The sequence below is a fragment of the Schistocerca gregaria genome, chromosome X, assembly GCF_023897955.1.
Source record: "Schistocerca gregaria isolate iqSchGreg1 chromosome X, iqSchGreg1.2, whole genome shotgun sequence".
Taxonomy (NCBI): Eukaryota; Metazoa; Arthropoda; class Insecta; order Orthoptera; family Acrididae; genus Schistocerca; species Schistocerca gregaria.
Genome location: NC_064931.1, coordinates 465,634,340 through 465,656,916, shown reverse-complemented (window position 1 = coordinate 465,656,916; position 22,577 = coordinate 465,634,340).

The following is a 22,577-nucleotide window of genomic DNA, read 5'->3' as shown; positions in this document are numbered from 1 at the left end:
CAAAATTTATTGAGGTGGTGTTCCATGATAGGTTCAGTGAGAATGTGATGTAGATGGTTCGCAGCTAGAGCAGTACCTTGTATTAGCTGCTCTCAGTACTTTTGCTGGCGGAATATTCAATGCCGAGAAAGTCTAAACTACTTGACATTAAGATTACGACTTCAAGAAGGACACCAAATCACAAAATTTCACTGTCGTGTGCATATAGAACAGTAGGAAGAACACCTGATTATGTTTTCTACAGTTACATCTACATCTAGATACATACTCCGCAATGCAACCTATGGTGCATGGTGGAGGTCACCCTCTACAGCTACTAGTCATTTCTTTTCCTATGCCACTTGCAAATAAAACGAGAGAAAAACGATTGCATATATGCTTGCGTACGAGCCCTAATGTCTCTTATCTTCGTAGTCCTCACGTGAAATGTACATTGGTGGCAGCAAAATCGTTCTGCAGTCAGCTTCTAATGTCACTTCTCTAAATACTCTCAATAGTGCTCCTCGAAAAGAACGTCGCCCTTCCTCCAGTCATTTTCATTTCAGTTCCCGAAGCATCCCTATAAATTTGCGTGTCGTTCGAACCTACCGCCAACTAATTTATCAGCGCGTCTCTGGATTGCTCTGATGTCTACCTTTAATCCGACTTTGTGAGAATGCCAAACACTCGAGCAGCTCTAATATTCTATATGCGATCTTCTTTACAAATGAACTCCACTCACCTAAAATTCTCCTAAAGATCGACGTGAACCATTTGCCTTCCCCACTACGATCCATACATGCTCGTTCGATTTCATATCGCTTTACAGCATTACGCCTAAAATTTAACTAGCGAGATTGTACCATGCAGCAAGTTACACACTGCTAATGCTGTTTGCAAACATTATGGATTTGCTTTTCCTACTCATCTGCAATATCTTACATTTTCTATCTTTGCACCTAGTTGCCATTGATCGCACCAACTAGAAATTTTGTCTGAATCATCTTGTATAATCCTGCATTTTGAGGGGTGGTAGTATTAGTGATTTTGATCTTCATGTCGACACAAGTCCTGTTTTGAATTGTAACTGAGACAGAATACATTTAATGTCTATTGTTATATATTTTATGTATTATTCAAACATCGTCTTGTTTACAACGTACCTCATTACCTCATTAGGATAGAGGAAGTGGAGACCAACGGTTCCTTACAGGACACTTGCATGCTATGAAGTCAGGAAAATACCTTTAATTGTCCTACAAATACTACTTATGCTACAGTGCAATTTTCAATATTCTCTCGCTCTCTTCGCACAAGCTATTAGTCCTATGGGAAAAAAACGAATATGACCTTTTTTGTAGGTAACATAATGAATTTTAATTTTGTGTCCAACACTTTCTGTTGGAGCATGCGGTTTTCAAGTCATTAAATAAAACTTCCAAAAGTGGTATTAAAAGTGCTTTATCTCGGAAACCATTTAGAATAGGGTATATGTCAATATTAATTTTTTGTTTAGAATCACTAACACTATCAATCCTCAAATAATGTGATTTTCCTCTACTTTAGGGGATTTGTAAAAATACAGTGCGTGAAATTTAGCACGTAGATGTATCACTGTAGGCAACAAGAATGGTTCTAATTCACTTGAGCATCGAGTCGAAATGATCTTGGATGATTTTTCAATTCTGGTCCACAGTTGATTGTAGTAGCTGGAGAGCGGTGGCGTTCCAGTCTCTTGGTATACCCTAAGCAGATGGTTTAAGTAGATGAGAGCTCTAGGGAGTGAGCAAGCCTGAAAATGTGGAATTTCAATGGAGACGATCCATCGCTTGGCAAGTGAAAGAAAGACTGCCTGTGCCTTGATCGGACCATAAAAAAGGGATTGGAATGGAATGATCACGTAGGCACAGTCGTGGGTAAATCAGATGGTAGACTTCAGTTTATTGGTCGAATACTGCGGAAGTGCAATCAGTCTACAAAGGACCCATGCACGAATATTGCTCAAGTGTGTGGGACCCATACCAAACAGGACTAACAGGGGACATTGACTGCATGCAGAGGAGGGCAGCACGAATGATTAGTGTCACAGAAAAACTGAACTCTCAGTCTCCTAAAGACAAAAATTAACTGACTTTAATTGATGACTCTAGCAGTACACTACAACTCGCTACGTATCTTTACCATATGGAACGTGAGGACAAGATTAGGTTAATCTTGGATGAAACGATGAAAGATTTTAAGCAATCATCCTTCCAGTGATCCATACATGAGTGAAACGGGAAGAAACTCTAATAATTGGTACAATGGGATGTATCCTCTGTCAGGCGCTTCACAGTGGTGAACAGAATAGAGATGCGTATGTAGATGCAGATGTCCTATAAGCGGTTGCCAAGTGGTAGCCAGCCATCCTCTTCCCTCCAACCCTTACTGATTGCGGCACCACAACCAAAGCAGCCGTATGTAAATAGTAAGGTTCCGATCTACAGGTGAGATTAATGAACAAGACACTATGATTTAAGTTAACTTCCTGCTTAGTCCTGAACATGAAAGACACTGATTTGGCGCTACTTACAGGCGATCTCTGATTATTACGCATACTGTGATAGGTATAAGGAATATTACCCATAATTAAAAAAAAGTAGGTTAAAGGTTCAGAACTGTTCTGGCGTAACCACAAGTGCCGAAACGAAGAGGAAGAACGCCAAGACCAGAGAAGACGGTAAGGCGCCATCAGGCAATGGCCCGCTGAAAAGAACTGCGACATGACAGGAGCGACCTCTGCAAGAAGTGAATATAAGCGCCACTCCTGCCAGGCATTAGTGTACAGGATTTTTTTATTTTTATTTTTGCTGGCGCCTTAATTCTCTATTGTCTTTACTTTGTAGTGGTACTTATTGCTTCAACAGTTTCTTGTCGTTTTTGCTAATTTATGTCTTCATGTGGGCGTTACAGAAAATTTCTTTGTACATATTTTTGTCTGTTTGTCGAATTTGTGTCTTCCATCATTCCCGCCCTACGCGTTCCAGCCCTTGCTCAGGTGCCGGAGCCACAAGTGTTAGAGGTCAAACAGCTAATGCTGGTATTTCAGTTTCAGACGAAGCAAATACCTACACTGCTCAAGACAGTGCAGCAGCTACTGGCCAACGCTGCGCTCCCTACAAAACAAGGGCCACCTACCACAGCTGGCATACCACCTTTTCGACAGTTTTGTGAACAAGAAAAAGAATGGCTCGAGTGGTTACAACAAACTGAGGCACACCTACTAGCCCACAATGTTGCAAGTACTGAGAAAATTCCCTATCTGTGACCCACGGTGGGAAGTACAGGGTTCAGATTAGTTAAAAAACTCTATCCTAACGCTACTCCGAGTGAGTATGGCAAGAAAATGCAAATTCAAATGTGCTAGCGATGCTTTAGATTCATATGTTATGATGTGTGATGTGATCGTGTACATCTACATCTACACTACACTTATACTCCGCAAGCCACTCAACGGTGTGTGGCGGAGGGCACTTTACGTGCCACTGTCATTACCTCTCTTTCCTGTTCCAGTCTCCTATGGTTCGCGGGAATAACGACTGTCTGAAAGCCTCCGTGCGCGCTCTAATCTCTCTAATTTTACATTCGTGATCTCCTCGGGAGGTATGAGTAGGGGGAAGCAATATATTCGATACCTCATCCAGAAATGCACCCTTTCGGTACCTGGCGAGCAAGCTACACCGCGATGCAGAGCGCCTCTTTTGCAGAGTTTGCCACTTGAGTTTGTTAAACATCTCCGTAACGCTCTCACGGTTACCAAATAACCCTGTGACGAAACGCACCGCTCTTCTTTGGATCTTCTCTATCTCCTCCGGCAACCCGATCTGGTACGGATCCCACACTGATGAGCAATACTCAAGTATAGCTCCAACGAGTGTTTTGTAAGCCACCTCCTTTGTTGATGGACTAAATTTTCTAAGGACTCTCCCAATGAATCTCAACCTGGTACCCGCCTTACCAACAATTAATTTTATATGATCATTCCACTTCAAATCGTTCCGCACCCATATTCACAGATATTTTACAGAGGTAACTGCTACCAGTGTTTGTTCCGCTATCATATAATCATACAATAAAGTATCCTTCTTTCTATGTATTCGCAATAAATTACATTTTTCTATGTTAAGGGTCAGCATTATCCGCGAAAAGCCGCATGGAACTTCCGACACTATCTACTAGGTCATTTATATACACTCCTGGAAATGGAAAAAAGAACACATTGACACCGGTGTGTCAGACCCACCATACTTGCTCCGGACACTGCGAGAGGGCTGTACAAGCAATGATCACACGCACGGCACAGCAGACACACCAGGAACCGCGGTGTTGGTCGTCGAATGGCGCTAGCTGCGCAGCATTTGTGCATCGCCGCCGTCAGTGTCACCCAGTTTGCCGTGGCATACGGAGCTCCATCGCAGTCTTTAACACTGGTAGCATGCCGCGACAGCGTGGACGTGAACCGTATGTGCAGTTGACGGACTTTGAGCGAGGGCGTATAGTGGGCATGCGGGAGGCCGGGTGGACGTACCGCCTAATTGCTCAACACGTGGAGCGTGAGGTCTCCACAGTACATCGATGTTGTCGCCAGTGGTCGGCGGAAGGTGCACGTGCCCGTCGACCTGGGACCGGACCGCAGCGAAGCACGGATGCACGCGAAGACCGTAGGATCCTACGCAGTGCCGTAGGGGACCGCACCGCCACTTCCCCGCAAATCGGTATCGGCGAGGACCATTCGCAACCGTCTCCATGAAGCTGGGCTACGGTCCCGCACACCGTTAGGCCGTCTTCCGCTCACGCCCCAACATCGTGCAGCCCGCCTCCAGTGGTGTCGCGACAGGCGTGAATGGAGGGACGAATGGAGACGTGTCGTCTTCAACGAGGAGAGTCGCTTCTGCCTTGGTGCCAATGATGGTCGTATGCGTGTTTGGCGCTGTGCAGGTGAGCGCCACAATCAGGACTGCATACGACCGAGGCACACAGGGCCAACACCCGGCATCATGGTGTGTGGAGCGATCTCCTACACTGGCCGTACACCTCTGGTGATCGTCAAGGGGACACTGAATAGTGCACGGTACATCCAAACCGTCATCGAACCCATCGTTCTACCATTCCTAGACCGGCAAGGGAACTTGCTGTTCCAACAGGACAGTGCACGTCCGCATGTATCCCGTGCCACCCAACGTGCTCTAGAAGGTGTAAGTCAACTACCCTGGCCAGCAAGATCTCCGGATCTGTCCCCCATTGAGCATGTTTGGGGCTGGATGAAGCGTCATCTCACGCGGTCTGCACGTCCAGCACGAACGCTGGTCCAACTGAGGCGCCAGGTGGAAATGGCATGGCAAGCCGTTCCACAGGACTACATCCAGCATCTCTACGATCGTCTCCATGGGAGAATAGCAGCCTGCATTGCTGCGAAAGGTGGATATACACTGTACTAGTGCCGACATTGTGCATGCTCTGTTGCCTGTGTCTATGTGCCTGTTGTTCTGTCAGTGTGATCATGTGATGTATCTGACCCCAGGAATGTGTCAATAAAGTTTCCCCTTCCTGGGACAATGAATTCACGGTGTTCTTATTTCAATTTCCAGGAGTGTATATTGTGAAAAGCAATGGTCCCATAACACTCCCCTGTGGCACACCAGACGTTACTTTAACGTCTTTAGACGTCTCTCCATTGATAACAACATGCTGTGTTCTGTTTGCTAAAAACTCTTCAATCCAGCCACACAGCTGGTCTGATATTCTGTAGGCTCTTACTTCGTTTATCAGGCGACAGTGCGGAACTGTATCGAACGCCTTCCGGATGTCAAGAAAAATAGCGTCTACCTGGGAGCCTGTACCTAATATTTTCTGGGTCTCATGAACAAATAAAGCGAGTTGGGTCTCACACGCTCGCTGTTTCCGGAATCCAAGTTGATTCCTACAGAGCAGATTCTGGGTTTCCAAAAACGACATGATACTCGAGCAAAAAACATGTTCTAAAATTCTACAACAGATCGACGTCAGAGATATAGGTCTATAGTTTTGCGCATCTGCTCGACGACACTTCTTGAAGACTGGGACTACTTGTGCTCTTTTCCAATCATTTGGAACCTTCCGTTCCTCTAGAGACTTGCGGTACACGGCTGTTAGAAGGGGAGCAAGTTCTTTCGCGTACTCTGTGTAGAATCGAATTGGTATCCCGTCAGGTCCAGTGGACTTTCCTCTGTTGAGTAATTCCAGTTGCTTTTCTATTCCTTGGACACTTATTTCGATGTCAGCCATTTTTCGTTTTTGTGAGGATTTAGAGAAGGAAGTGCAGTGCGATCCTCCTCTGTGAAACAGCTTTGGAAAATGGAGTTCAGTATTTCAGCTTTACGCGTTTCATCCTCTGTTTCAATGCCATCATCATCCCGGAGTGTCTGGATATGCTGTTTCGAGCCACTTACTGATTTAACGTAAGACCAGAACTTCCTAGGATTTTCTGTCAAGTCGGTACATAGAATTTTACTTTCGAATTCACTGAACGCTTCACGCATAGCCATCCGTACGCTAACTTTGACATCGATTAGCTTCTGTTTGTCTGAGAGGTTCTGGCTGCGTTTAAACTTGGAGTGAAGCTCTCTTTGCTTTCGCAGTAGTTTCCTAACTTTGTTGTTGTAGCACGGTGGGTTTTTCCCCTCCCTCACAGTTTTACTCGGCACGTACCTGTCTAAAACGCATATTACGATCGCCTTGAACTTTTTCCATAAACACTCATCATTGTGAGTGTCGGAACAGAAATTTTCGTTTTGATCTATTAGGTAGTCTGAAATCTGCCTTCTATTACTCTTTCTAAACACATCTACATCTACATCTACATCCGTACTCCGCAAGCCACCTGACGGTGTGTGGCGGAGGGTACCCTGCGTACCTCTATCGGTTCTCCCTTCTATTCCAGTCTCGTATTGTACGTGGAAAGAAGGATTGTCGGTATGCTTCTGTGTGGGCTCTAATCTATCTGATTTTATCCTCATGGTCTCTTCGCGAGACATACGTAGGAGGGAGCAATATACTGCTTGACTCTTCGGTGAAGGTATGTTCTCGAAACTTTAACAAAAGCCCGTACCGAGCTACTGAGCGTCTCTCCTGCAGAGTCTTCCACTGGAGTTTATCTATCATCTCCGTAACGCTTTCGCAATTACTAAATGATCCTGTAACGAAGCGCGCTGCTCTCCGTTGGATCTTCTCTATCTCTTCTATCAACCCTACCTGGTGCGGATCCCACACTGCTGAGCAGTATTCAAGCATTGGGCGAATAAGCGTACTGTAACCTACTTCCTTTGTTGTCGGATTGCATTTCCTTAGGATTCTTCCAATGAATCTCAGTCTGGCATCTGCTTTACCGACGACCAACTTTATATGATCATTCCATTTTAAATCACTCCTAATGCGTACTCCCAGATAATTTATGGAATTAACTGCTTCCAGTTGCTGACCTGCTATTTTGTAGCTAAATGATAAGGGACCTATCTTTCTATGTATTCGCATCACATTACACTTCGCTACATTGAAAACCAGACAAGATAAACCTTCCTCCCTTTTTTATATTCCTATTAACTTCCATATTCAGGGATACTGCAACGGCCTCATGATCACTGATTCCCTGCTCTGCACATACAGAGTCGAAAAGTTCGGGTCTGTTTGTTATCAGTAGGTCCAAGATGTTATCTCCGCGAGTCGGTTCTCTGTTTAATTGCTCGAGGTAATTTTCGGATACTGCACTCAGTATAATGTCACTCGATGCTCTGTCCCTACCACCCGCCCGAAACATCTGAGTGTCCCAGTCTATATCTGGTAAATTGAAATCTCCACCGAAGACTATAACATGATGAGAAAATTTATGTGAAATGTATTCCAAATTTTCTCTCAGTTGTTCTGCCACTAATGCTGCTGAGTTGGGAGGTCGGTAAAAGGAGCCAATTATTAACCTAGTTCGGTTGTTGAGTGTAACCTCCACCCATAATAATTCACAGGAACTATCCATTTCTACTTCACTACAGGATAAACTACTACTAACAGCGACGAACACTCCACCACCGGTTGCTTGCAATCTATCCTTTCTAAACACCGTCTGTACCTTTGTAAAAATTTTGGCAGAATTTATCTCTGGCTTGAGCCAGCTTTCTGTACCTATAACGATTTTAGCTTCGGTGCTTTCTATCGGCGCTTGAAGTTCCGGTACTTTACCAACGCAGCTTCGACAGTTTACAATTACAATACCAATTGCTGCTTGGTCCACGCATGTCCTGACTTTGCCCCGCACCCGTTGAGGCTGTTGCCCTTCCTGTACTTGACCGAGGCCATCTAACCTAAAAAAACCGCCCAGCCCACGCCACACAACCCCTGCTACCCGTGTTGCAGCTTGTTGCATGTAGTGGACTCCTGACCTATCCAGCGGAACCCGAATCCCCACCACCCTATGGCGCAAGTCGAGGAATCTGCAGCCCACATGGTCGCATAACCGTCTCAGCCTCTGATTCAGACCCTCTGCTCGGCTCGGTACCAAAGGTCCGCAGTCAGTCCTGTCGACGATGCTGCACACGGTGAGCTCTGCTTTCATCCCGCTAACGAGACTGGCAGTCTTCACCAAATCAGATAGCCGCCGGAAGCCAGAGAGGATTTCCTCCGATCCATAGCGACACACATTATTGGTGCCGACATGAGCGACCACCTACAGATGGGTGCACCCTGTACCCTCCATGGCATCCGGAAGGACCCTTTCCACATCTGGAATGACTCCCCCGGTATGCACCCGGAGTGCACATTGGTTTTCTTCCCCTCTCTTGCTGCCATGTCCCTAAAGGGCCCCATTACGCGCCTGACGTTGGAGCTCCCAACTACCAGTAAGCCCACCCTCTGCGACCGCCCGGATCTTGCAGACTGAGGGGCAACCTCTGGAATAGGACAAGCAGCCATGTCAGGCCGAAGATCAGTATCAGAGACAGAGCCTGAAACCGGTTCGTCAGACAAACTGGAGAGGCCTTCCGTTCAGCCCTCCGGAATGTCTTTCGCCCCCTGCTACACCTTGAGACGACCTCCCACTGTACCACAGGTGAGGGATCAGCCTCAATGCGGGCAGTATCCCGGGCAACCACGGTGTTAGACCGATCGGGGGATGCGTGGGACGAGCTGGCCGTCCCCGACAAACCCCCATCCGGACCCCCACAGTGATTCCCTTTGGCAACAGCCTCAAGCTGTGTGACCGAAGCCAACACTGCCTGAAGCTGGGAACGAAGGGATGCCAACTCAGCCTGCATCCGAACACAGCAGTTGCAGTCCCTATCCATGCTAAAAACTGTTGTGCAAAGAACGTCTGAGCTAATCTACAGAGAGCGCAAACAAATCAACATAAAATTTAAACGGTTATTAAAATACAAGGTTGCCTAGTAAATGCAGTAATGCTGCTACTTGCGCACTGCTGACACTGCTCGTCGGCGGAAGGAGACTACGCGATTTTACACTATTCAGGTACTAAAACGCGATGCTACAACTCTCAAATACTACAATACGCCCGAAATTTATGAATTAAACAATGAAAATACCAAAAACATGCAAAGAAATTAAGAATTAAAATATCTAACAAATGAGTGAGCAAGGAGTATACGACTTGCTGCTGCAGCTACTTATCCAACGGCGGCAGGGAGCACACTGACTGTGACCAACAGACCGTATGTCAAACTCAGAGAACAGCTTTTGAAACAATCCGGTCCATCATTTCAAAAGGTAGTGCAAATACTAGATCAGTACGATTCCGGTGCCTTGTCGGCTCATACATTTGAGCAGCCAGCTATTTATTAGGTTGAGTCGATACCGGCGGCGTGCGCTAGCCACAGCGAGTAATCTACGTTGCATGCCACGTATGCAGTTTGCTAAGCAAGCGGCTTCACAGGCGAATAGAATTAAGTCTTTCCCTAGGTGTTACAGGGTCAGGGATTTTCTCTGCCTCGTGATGACAGGGTGTTGTGTGATGTCCTTAGGTTAGTTAGGTTTAAGTAGTTCTAAGTTCTAGGTGAATGATGGCCATAGATGTTAAGTCCCATAGTGTTCAGAGTCATTTGAACCAACCTAGGTGTTATTCACGGCACAAACGCCAGGACTGCCGCTTCCGACATGCGCAGTGTTACGCTTGTGATAGGAAAGGACATGTAGCGGAACAAACATAAGAATTTGGCCCACTCACAAAACTCTGGTCACAAGGCCCATGTAATTAATGCCCCTATTCCAAGCCTGCAATAGGCAAGTGTGAGTTTTCTTCAGTGATATGCCAGTCAAAAAAACTTTTCGTTCAATTACTTAATTGTGAGAAATGTGTGAAATTTCAGTCGGACACAGGTGCCTCTGTCACATGACTCAATCTTCACACATATGAACTGTTACACTCCCCATGCCTGTCTAAAGCTGGCACGTAACTGACGACTTATAATGGACAATACATTCCCGTTCTCAGAACTTATACTTTGCCTGCTATGTATCGCTGGCATATGCGAACAGTGACTTTTATAGTGCTCAAATCACGCGGTTGTGAGAACATATTTGGTCTTGATTCTTTTGATATGTTTGTCTTTAATATTCAGGACAATGTCTTATCACTGTCTGCATTCAATGTAAAAGACAGTGTAGCTAGCTTGTTAAAAGAATTCGTGGAACTGTTTCTGAAGGCTCAGGCAAATCTAACAATTTTGTTGCACATACTATGAAAGACAACGCTCAGCCGAAATGTTGCCGGGGCAGAACTCTTCCCATTGCGTTACAGGACAAAGTCGCTGCTGCAAGATAACAGAGTTCTTGCGTCCATGTCAGCTAGTCAATGGACAAGTCCACTGGTTTTGCTCCCCAAACCTTCATGCCGCGTTGGACTCAGTGTCGGCTTTAAGTCTACAGTCAGCCCACAAACTCTAATTGATATTTATCCATTGCCACACCCAGAAGACCTCATGGACAGGTTAAGCGCTGGACGCTACTTTTAAAAAAATGATTTGCGCGACGCGTATCCTCAAAAACCGCTCGATGAGGAATCTCAAAAAGTGTGTGTAGTATATACTCATTTTGGCTTGTTTAAACATTGGTGTTTGCCTTTTGGCAGTGCTGTCACCTCCGCCATTATCCAACAGTATTTGGAACAGCTGACTGCATAAATGCCAAACTGTTCAAACTATTTGGATGATACTATAGTAGCGGGTAGTACACCGTAAAAACATATTACAAATTTACCTCCCTTTTTCGTGTGTTACCGGATGCAGGACTTGTGTGCTGACTGGACAAGTGAGATTTTTTTGTAACCTGATTATCTTGGTCATGTCATAAACGGTCAAGGTGTACATCCTCTTCAGTCGCATTTGTTAGCTATACGAGATTTGCAATTTCCTTGCATTGTCACAGAATTGCAGTCAGTTTGGGGAAAATGAACTATTATATTCGGTTCATACCGAATGCTGCATAAATCGTAGCTCCATTGATTCGCTTGCGTCGGTACAATGTCCCCTTTGTTAGGACAGATGAGTGAAAAGTAACTTTTCAAATCTTAAAGATGCATTGGTCAGTGATCGGTGCTTAGTTCACGGTGATCCTGAAAAACCAGCTGTATTGGAAGTTGACACTTCCGCTAACGGAATCGGTGCAATGCTTTCGCGCAGAATTGGTGATAAAGACAGATCTACCGCTTTTGCATCCAAAGTGTTCTCCAAAGCTCAGTGCAACTATTCACAAACTGAAAAAGAGGCTTTGGTTATTGTGTATGGTGTCACCAAATTTCACCACTATTTTTATGGCAGAAAAATCTTCTTAGTAACGTATAATAAACCTTTGCAATCCTTGTTTCATCTTACGATACTGATTCCTGTACGAACTCCTCAAAAATTGCAAAGATTGGCTTTGTTGTTGTCTTAATAATAGTACTAGATTGTGTATCGTCCGACAGCTCAACATGGAAATGCGGACGCACTTTCACGTCTTCCCATTGGTCCTGATACAGACTTTGACGCTTGTGCTACATCTTGTTGTCATATCGATGCTCAGGATTCTGAATTGCTTCACTCATTTCTGCGGAACTATGAGAAAATTGCACAGGCCACGGAAACTGATCCAGATTTGATCATTTTGCCTAAGTAAATTCGCACATCTGGGCCTCGTTCCTTGCATACGATAAGGAACTCTGTAGTGGGGCGATACCTCGCACGTCGGCGTAGCTTCGCTGTACAGAAACGTGTAATTCTTGTTGAAAACGACAGTGGACAGTCGCGTGTGTTCATCCCTAAACCTTTGCAAAATGAAGTGTTGCAGTTAATTCACCAAGGACCGTGGGGCAATCTCCGTACGAATCATTTAGCAAGTCGACACTGTACTTGGCATGGTATGGACGCCCAAGTGGAACAGATGACGTGATAGTGTCACGCATGTGCGGAACATTAGTCTGCTCCGCCACAGAAATTCATTGCTTCGCCTCAGTCGCAATCGCTATGGCAACTGTGTGCACGCAGACTTTGCAGGACCTTTCTGGAACACTCGCTGGTTGATTGTGGTTGACTCTTACAGTCACCGATTTTTTGCCTAGAAGGTTTACCCGAAGTAATAATCTCAGACAACGGACCTCAGTTGAAGTTAAAGGAATTTGAAACTATCTGTGAACGCAATGGCATGCAGCATCCAACAAGGGCACCATTCCATCCACAGTCAGACGGCGAAGCGGATCATTTTGTCAGAACATTCTAGCAGCGGATGGCCAAACTTCGCTCCGACCACACCAGGGATCAAGCATTGCAACTGTTTCTCGCCTCCTGTCGCTCGCACCCACGAGATGGAACATCGCCGGCGGAATTACTTCACGGCCGCTGCCATCGCACACTGCTCAACCTGATCCATCCGTCTCAGCATCCGGCGCCGAAGGAAGGCGTTAAAGTATTGCTTCGCGTCGCATGATATTGTCATTTCCAGTGTTTTGTGCGGTAACAGACTTTGGGTGTGAGGCGAGGTCGTCCGACTACATGGCGCTTGGATGTATCTTATTTCAGGTGAAAATGGCTTGCAGCGCCGTCATCAAAGTCATCTTCTCCTCAGTCATGTACACAACGATCTTTCAATCTCTTTTCCCCCAGATTCACTGGTCCAGAGGGTGCTCGCGTGGTCATGGCAGCCACCGGAGGATGTCATCAGGACACCGCGGGACGACCCCATGGAGACGGAGCCTTCATCTCCTCTGGCTCCTATCGTCTTACCGATGGAGCTGGACCTGCCCACACAGCAGCAGCCACCGCCTTCTTCATCTGGTTCATGGCAGCAGGAGGTAGACGCGTACCCTTCTGATCGTTTTCCGGGAGACGTTTCCGACACAGCGCAGGACGGACGGCGGGGTACAGTCGAACAATCGGAAGCTTGACGTCCTCTGTAACCACAGCTTCCGGCCCGACGTTGCGGCCACACTCCTGAGTCCCCCGCCGCCGTGCTCGCACTCCCTACACTACGACGGTATGTCGCTTTGGTGGGGGAGGAATGTTCTGGCGTAACAAAAAGGGCCGGAACGAAGAGGAAGAACGCAAGACCAGAGGAGGCAGCGAGGCGCCGTCAGCCAAGGACCTCGCGACGACAGGAGTGACCTCAGCGGTGAGTGAACATAAGCTCCGCTCTCGCCAGCCTCGGCGGATATCAGTGAACGGGATTCGCAGAGTATTCAGGAAGGCCTAGCAGAGGGTGCTACGATATCATATTGTAGTGATGCATATCCATTGCTTGTTTGAACATTGTGTATAGCAAGGACATGGATTTATGTCGCATGTCGCCCATCGCTTGTGACACCTTATTACATTCAATTTAAGAACTGTGAACCTGATTTATTGAAATAAAACTATTAATGTTATTTGTCTGAATTAGTGTACAGCATCGCAGCATCTTTTAGGCACCCTATACGAGACGCGTGGGCAAGACCCGTCATTTCGGCGACCAGGACTCTGCAAGAACATTGTATCTTATGATATTAGGAAGTCATAAACAAGAACCAGGAGCCGCTTTCAGTGATGTTCTCACACTACAAAGAAACATAGGGTGTAATTATATGTTAACAGAACCAACATAAAAAGATACAGATATTTAAATGAAACCAACTCATGTTACTATGTTTGGGAGAGAATGTAAGAAGAACGCTTGTCATGCTAGAAGGAGAATTCTGACTCTATTACTTAGCGGCTGAGGTAGAAAAAGTGACATTGGGGTGATTTTTACCACATGGCTGACGGTGTCAGTTTTCAGTCGATGCATGAAGGAATCGCATACGTTGAGTGAAAAGTTCTGCTAGAAATAATAAACAGGCAGTTTGTGATTAGCATACGGGCTTAAGGTGCCAAGAGCAATGAGCATTCACCTTCGTTGTCGACCGGCGACAGTCGTCGGTTCGGATGGAAGTAAACATAACCAGGATGGGGCGGCTGAGCTCCGTATTATTATGGAGTCAGGATGGCTTCTTTATAGGTGCTTATGACCCCAAAAACAGGGCTGTTGACAAAGATGGGGAGGAGCAGTGGCTAAGGTGTACTACTTGATGTGATGTGACCACGTCTTTTGCTGACAAATGTTTCACATCTTGCCACATTTCCTATTGAAGAAATGCCGTCGTCACTGTTTACCTGCGCCTGTACCAGGAAGAAGAGGGAGGAGCCGTTTGAATCTTTGACTGCTTTTAAAGATTGCCTCCATCTTGAGGAAATTATTAGCGCCTTTCAGTATGATGGCAATCTAAGACTGATTCCGGATTCATGATCCTCAGTACTTCAGCAATCTGTTTAATATAGTTGTCCCTGATGGTTCAAATGGCTCTGAGCAATGTGGGACTTACCATCTGAGGTCATCAGTCACCTAGAACTTAGAACTACTTAAACCTAACTAACCTAAGGACATCACACACATCCATGCCTTAAACAGGATTGGGACCTGCGACCGTGGCGGTCGCGCGGTCCCAGATTGAAGGGCCTAGAACCGCTCGGCCACACCGGCCGGCATAGTTGTCTATCTTGGAGGAGCACAAATGAGCCCCAAAGCACAAATAAATAAATAAATAAAAGTTAGTGTATAGGTCAGCCATAATTCCGAAATATTTAATATTAATATTTTACTTCCATTAAAACTGGTTTATGAAGTGTATAACTTTAAGCTTCTCATCATCTGTCCCAACATAGAGCAGGATCTGTGGTAACGATAGCAACGATGCCACAACGTAGGTCTGCTCTGCTAGGTTGGTACTAAGAGAGACACCGACGACAGCGCCCTCTAGCCGGTGCTGTCGAGGTCTACGAGCTCCGCGACTGCTTCAGCCCATTCATCAGGTGCAGCCAGCCAGAACACTTCGCTTCAGCTTCGCACTACCATGCAATTTATGTAATATGTTTGCATATGTTTATCCACTAGTAAAGGTGCTTCAACCGTATTTGCAGTACCAGGAGATTAGTACCTTTTCCTGTTACTGTTCCTTACCCGCACGCCGCCTTCCAGGCGGGATACAAAAGGATCCACCAGTTTATCCATTAGTTTGTACCTTGCCCGGATTCAGGCATTTTACGTGATAACCCATGCCCTGCACAGGACATAACATACCGTAGTGAGTAAAGTTAGCTCTCCGGTGACGACAGTATACCAACAACTTAAAATTTTAAAGTAATAGTAGAAAATGAATATACATGGTTCCAAATTCACTTTTTAAAATAATGAAGTTGACTTACTAGTAGAGTATGCGTTACAGCACGTTCTGCTTATTCAGACTTGTGTTGCCCGAGATGAATCGTTTGTCAGCTACTACTTGGTGAAGAAAATGTTAATACAGTGTGTCTGAAGGTCGCAGCTTGATGTGTATTTCTTGACATTATTCTCAATGAATTGGTAGTCCAGTCGTGATCGGTGAGCAACCTAAAGCAGCAGGTGTAGCTACAGCAAATTCATATTTTAGTTCAGTCGCTTTCTTATGCTTTTATGTATAAATAAACAGTAATTCTATGTTGAATGGTGTTTACTAATGTTTTCAAATGTCTGCATACATTACGAGATCTATTGTTACGGGATATGACCAGTATAGTGCTGTAGCCTGGCGCAAGCAGCAGCACTTAATTTGTGTACAGGTATAAATTTAGTCTTTTCTTACGTCCTGGCTGGAAACGACTTTTGAAAGTTCATTTTTTTCCTGCTAAATATTACTTTTCATTCCACTGCTCATTTGCGTATTTTTTGAATGTTAGTGTAGTGTCATAAAACTATATTCTGTAGTTTCTCGCTACGAAAACACCTCAATCGATGGATCTTTATAATTACTGATCGATGCAAACTGCCATTAGGGCAACCATCTTTGACGAGTGAGTGAGCAATGCTTCATAGATTGTGTGTAAGGACTGCTTGGACTAAAAGTGTATTTATTTTGCAGTTAAATATACATTAAGACTGCGGCTATTACCTATGAATGTATGGTGAATTTTCAATCGTCTGGAAATAGCTGGAAAATGCGTTGGCCACGATCGACCGACTTCAGGTTGCTGTCATAGTCTGCAGTGGTATTGAGGCTCCTACGGCTGAAGCTGTTGGAGCTTGTGGTATCTCCAGCGTTGCCTGAGGTGTCTGAAGTTACAGAGACTTCCAATACGTCGCACTCTGTAGATTCACGTTGACTTGAGAGTGAATGGTTAAGTGTTATGGTTGTGAATCTCTTGAAGGAAGTAGAAAGAAGAAACTGCTGCAGTACTGCCGATTTACATACCAAACACTTATTGCAGGGCTTGTCCATTGTCTGAAAATGTAAAGGGTGTAAGTCTGTTGGGCACTGTGAGCTCCATTTTTGAGGTCTAAGGGTGATTTAGTCCCATCGTGAGATGGCTTGTAAGTCGGGAAGGATGGTCAGTGCCCAGTGGGTATGGTGGCCGGGGGTCTCTTTCTTGCTGTAGATCAGGCTCTGCCGGTGGCTATGGAGCGCACTGGGGGGCAGTCGGCTGCAAATCATGGCTGATATCGGCACGAATGACGCCTGTCTCCAGGGTTCAGAGGTCATCCTCAGTGCCTTTAGTCCCCCGCCTGAAATGGTGAAGACAGCTCGCTTCACACGTGGTTTGGAAACTGAGTTAGAGTTTGTAGCACCTTCTTCCGAATCAATCATGGTCCTCTGATTTGGAGTCCCGTGGTTGTTTTGAATAAAAGACTCAAGCGACTGTGTGACTTTTGCCGGTACAGAGTTATCGCCCACAGCTGCATGGACGGAGAATTGCTGGAGTCCCCGTAATAAGTCATACACGAAGGAAGCGGCTAATAGGGTATCAGAGTTCACATGCGCCTTTTTTTAGGTAGTGGGTATTCTCTGTATGTCCGAAAAAAAATACCGTGGTGTTTCGGGCAGGGGAGAATGTCAGCCTCATTCAGCACAAGGGATATAAATCGTCATGTCAAACCAAAGTCAGAGAATGATGCTGTATTAGTTAACTATTGGAGTGTCCATGGGTAACTCCCACAGCCAGGCTCATTTATAGAAGGGAATGATGCCCAGTTACTACTTGGACCAGATAGCTGGCTGAAGCATGAGGTGAATAGCAAAAAAATTTAATTAAGACTGGACTGCATATGGCAATAATAGGCTGAACCCCATTGAAGCAGGTTTGTTAATGGCTGGAACTAACACGAAAATGTTTAGTGAAGAGTTAACAGATTGCATATACACTCCTGGAAATGGAAAAAAGAACACATTGACACCGGTGTGTCAGACCCACCATACTTGCTCCGGACACTGCGAGAGGGCTGTACAAGCAATAATCACACGCACGGCACAGCGGACACACCAGGAACCGCGGTGTTGGCCGTCGAATGGCGCTAGCTGCGCAGCATTTGTGCACCGCCGCCGTCAGCGTCAGCCAGTTTGCCGTGGCATACGGAGCTCCATCGCAGTCTTTAACACTGGTAGCATGTCGCGACAGCGTGGACGTGAACCGTATGTGCAGTTGACGGACTTTGAGCGTGGGCGTATAGTGGGCATGCGGGAGGCCGGGTAGACGTACCGCCGAATTGCCCAACACGTGGGGCGTGAGGTCTCCACAGTACATCGATGTTGTCGCCAGTGGTCGGCGGAAGGTGCACGTATGCGTGTTTGGCGCCGTGCAGGTGAGCGCCACAATCAGGACTGCATACGACCGAGGCACACAGGGCCAACACCCGGCATCATGGTGTGGGGAGCGATCTCCTACACTGGCCGTACAACTCTGGTGATCGTCGAGAGGACACTTAATAGTGCACGGTACATCCAAACCGTCATCGAACCCATCTTTCTACCATTCCTAGACCGGCAAGGGAACTTGCTGTTCCAACAGGACAATGCACGTCCGCATGTATCCCGTGCCACCCAACGTGCTCTAGAAGGTGTAAGTCAACTACCCTGGCCAGCAAGATCTCCGGATCTGTCCCCCATTGAGCATGCTTGGGACTGGATGAAGCGTCGTCTCACGCGGTCTGCACGTCCAGCACGAACGCTGGTCCAACTGAGGCGCCAGGTGGAAATGGCATGGCAAGCCGTTCCACAGGACTACATCCAGCATCTCTACGATCGTCTCCATGGGAGAATAGCAGCCTGCATTGCTGCGAAAGGTGGATATACACTGTACTAGTGCCGACATTGTGCATGCTCTGTTGCCTGTGTCTATGTGCCTGTGGTTCTGTCAGTGTGATCATGTGATGTATCTGACCCAAGGAATGTGTCAATAAAGTTTCCCCTTCCTGGGACAATGAATTCACGGTGTTCTTATTTCAATTTCCAGGAGTGTATTAAACAATGTGAGTGAAGTTAGTCTTTAAAGTTAGATCAAACATGGTAGTCAATTACGTTGATATAACCCTTGCTTTAGGAGATACAGTGGCGTACCAGTTTAAAGAAGAAATTAGAGAATGTAGCTCTTACGTTTCCTGATCATTTTCCAGTATTTGAGGAGAGATTTCAGCTTACACATGTATGGGATAAGAGACACAAGTGAGTAGGTTGTTTGATGGGGACATGAATTAGTGTGATATTGTTCTAAAAGCCTCATGCGAGAATTAGCTATAGCAATTTCGGAGAGAATGGCCTGTATGAGTATTTACAAACTATTTCAAAAGTTTTCGATGCACTTAACAAAGATCAGAGAAATCAGTGATAACGGCGTTTAGCATCATTGACTAAAAGTGTAATATTAAGAGAAATAGGAAGAAGTTTCTGTTTTGTAAATGTGACAAAAAGTAATTCAGCTTATCTTCTTAGCCTATAACCGGTGGGTGTAATTGGACGCAATTCAAGAGAGTTGTACAGCACCACATAGACAGACATGTGTCGGTCAAAATTGTGAGGTATGGGAAGAACCTGCCTTAGTTAAATACTGTACTTGTTCCGGAAGCAATAAATTTCTTCATAGATTTTGGTGTAACCGAAGGATTATAGAGAAATAAAAAGTGAACGACGCTAAGAATGAGTACTACGAGAGCCATGTGACAATCGTTCAACAAAATCTAAAGTAAAATTCTATCTACCAGTCTGTCAGAGAAAAGAGGTTACGTTTTTACGTTAAATTAGTAAACTGATCAAAACCATCTATAAACTGCCTCAATGATCGCATTGCAGAGAAACGGACAATGACAGAATGCCAAAATAGTAAATTACTTTTGACGAAACCGTTTCACTGTAAAAGACTTCAATACATTTCCTCCTCCCTATCGTCATAAGAGTAACTGAAAGTCATGTCAAAATAAATGAACCCTGTATTGATAGTCAACTAAAATGTTTCCTCAGAGGAAAGGCGGATTTACCTATGCTATTCTAGATAGACCATGAAAGGGACATTGCCTTCCTTCTAGCAACAGTGTATCGAAGGTTGCTGAAAGTTCAAATCGTTTCAAGTGGTTGTAAAACGCGCAGGTTACTCCAAATTTGAAGAAGGTTTGTCCAACAGGTGCTCAAAGGTTTAGGTTCACATCGCCTAAAGTCAGTCTGTTGTAAAATTTTAGAACACGTTGTGAGCTCACTCATTGTGACATTTTTCGGAAATCGAAAAGCTCTACTGTATGCATCCACGCGGATTCATCAAACAGTAATCGCATTAAATCTAACTTACTCGTTTCATTCACGAAAACTCAAGGACTTTCTTCACATGGCCTGGGCCGTTGTTGGAGAAATCCTCACGTGTGCGAACAGAGAACGAGGTCAGGTTGTCTATTCCGAGAACTGCAGCTCACGGCCTCAAGATTGTATCTCCATTAATGCACCGGCGGAGACTGCAGTGTTCCAGAATTCGTTGGAAATATCAGTGGCGGAGGTTCGAGTCCTCCTTCGGGCATGGATGTGTGTGTTTGTCCTTAGGATAATTTAAGTAGTGTGTAAGGTTAGGGACTGATGACCTTAGCAATTAAGTCTCATAAGGTTTCACACACATTAGAACAATATCAGAGGCCCGTCCCTAACATCTGTTCGTGTTTGGCCAGCTAATGCAACGTTATGCAGACAGTTCACCCCAAAACAGTGAAGTGGTCCGAGTGTAGGCAACTAGCGAATATTATGGCTTTATTGATAGCGCGTTTGGCCTATCGCACGTTATTACTATTATGTCAGAAATGCATATAGAACAGCAAAGGTCCTTAAAAACGTCTAAGGATTAGAAAATGTGAAGAAGCACAGCAATCCATTGAAAGCGCAAGAGACGTGCTTCCTCAGCCATCAATAATCTCACAATTTAAATCAAAAACAAAAAAAGAAAAAGCTTGCGAATACCTTGTGGCTATGCACATTCTAGATATGCTGCACTTCAAGGTGAAGTCGATGATACAGGGTGTTTAAGAAATGACCGGTATATTTGATACGGCAATACAAACTAAACGAGCAGCGATAGAAATACACCGTTTGTTGCAATATACTTGGGACAACAGTACATTTTCAGGCAGACAGTCTTTCGAAATTACAGTAGTTACAATTGTCAACAACAGATGGCGCTGCGGTCTGGGAAACTCTATGGTACGATATTTTCCACATATCCACCATGCGTAGCAATAATGTGGCGTAGTCTCTGAATGAAATTACCCGAAACCTTTGACAACGTGTCTCGAGGAATGGCTTCCCATGCAGATGAGATGTACTACTTCAGCTGTTCAATTGTTTCTGGATTCTGGCGGTACACCTGGTCTTTCAAGTGTCCCCACAGAGAGAAGTCACAGGGGTTCATGTCTGGCGAATAGGGAGACCAATCCACGCCGCCTCCTGTATGTTTCGGATAGCCCAAAGCAATCACACGATCATCGAAATATTCATTCAGGAAATTAAAGACGTCGGCCGTGCGATGTGGCCGGGCACCATCTTGCATAAACCACGAGGTGTTCGCAGTGTCGTCTAAGGCAGTTTGTACCGCCACAAATTCACGAAGAATGTCTAGATAGCGTGATGCAGTAATCGTTTCGGATCTGAAAAATGGGCCAATGATTCTTTTGGAAGAAATGGAGGCCCAGACCAGTACTTTTTGAGGATGCAGGGACGATGGGACTGCAACATGGGGCTTTTCGGTTCCCCATATGCGCCAGTTCTGTTTATTGACGAAGCTGTCCAGGTAAAAACAAGCTTCGTCAGTAAACCAAATGCTGCCCACATGCATATCGCTGTCATCAATCCTGTGCACTATATCTTTAGCGAACGTCTCGTACAGCAATGGTAGCAGCGCTGAGGGGTTGCCGCGTTTGAATTTTGTATAGATAGAGGTGTAAACTCTGGCACATGAGACGATATGTGGACGTTGGCGTCATATGGACCGCAGCTGCAACACGGCGAACGGAAACCCGAGGCCGCTGTTGGATCACCTGCTGCACTAGCTGCGCGTTGCCCTCTGTGGTTGCCGTATGCGGTCGCCCTACCTCTCCAGCACGTTCATCCGTCACGTTCCCAGTCCGTTGAAATTTTTCAAACAGATCCTTTATTGTATCGCTTTTCGGTCCTTTGGTTACATTAAACCTCCGTTGAAAACTTCGTCTTGTTGCAACAAAATTTTGTTCTAGGCGGTGGAATTCCAACACCAGAAAGATCCTCTGTTCTAAGGAATAAACCATGTTGTCCACAGCACACTTGCACGTTGTGAACAGCACACGCTTACAGCAGAAAGACGACGTACAGAATGGCGCACCCACAGACTGCGTTGTCTTCTATATCTTTCACATCACTTGCAGCGCCATCTGTTGTTGAAAATTGTAACTACTGTAATTTCGAAAGTTTGTCCGCCTGAAAATATACTGTTGTCCCAAGCATATTGCAACAAACGGTGTATTTCTATCGCTGCTCGTTTAGTTTTTATTGCCGTTTCAAATATACCGGTCATTTTTGAAACACCCTGTATATAGGGTAGCTGAATAAATGTTTTATCAGTACTGAGGTCCTAAAAGGCTGGTCTTATAATAGTGAAAAGATGTAAATTAATGTGAACATTGCACCACACTTATTAACAGTTACTCAGAATAACATATTTATGTTCCACACATGCGTGCTATGTTATTTGGCTCTGAGCACTATGGGACTTAACATCTATGGTCATCAGTCC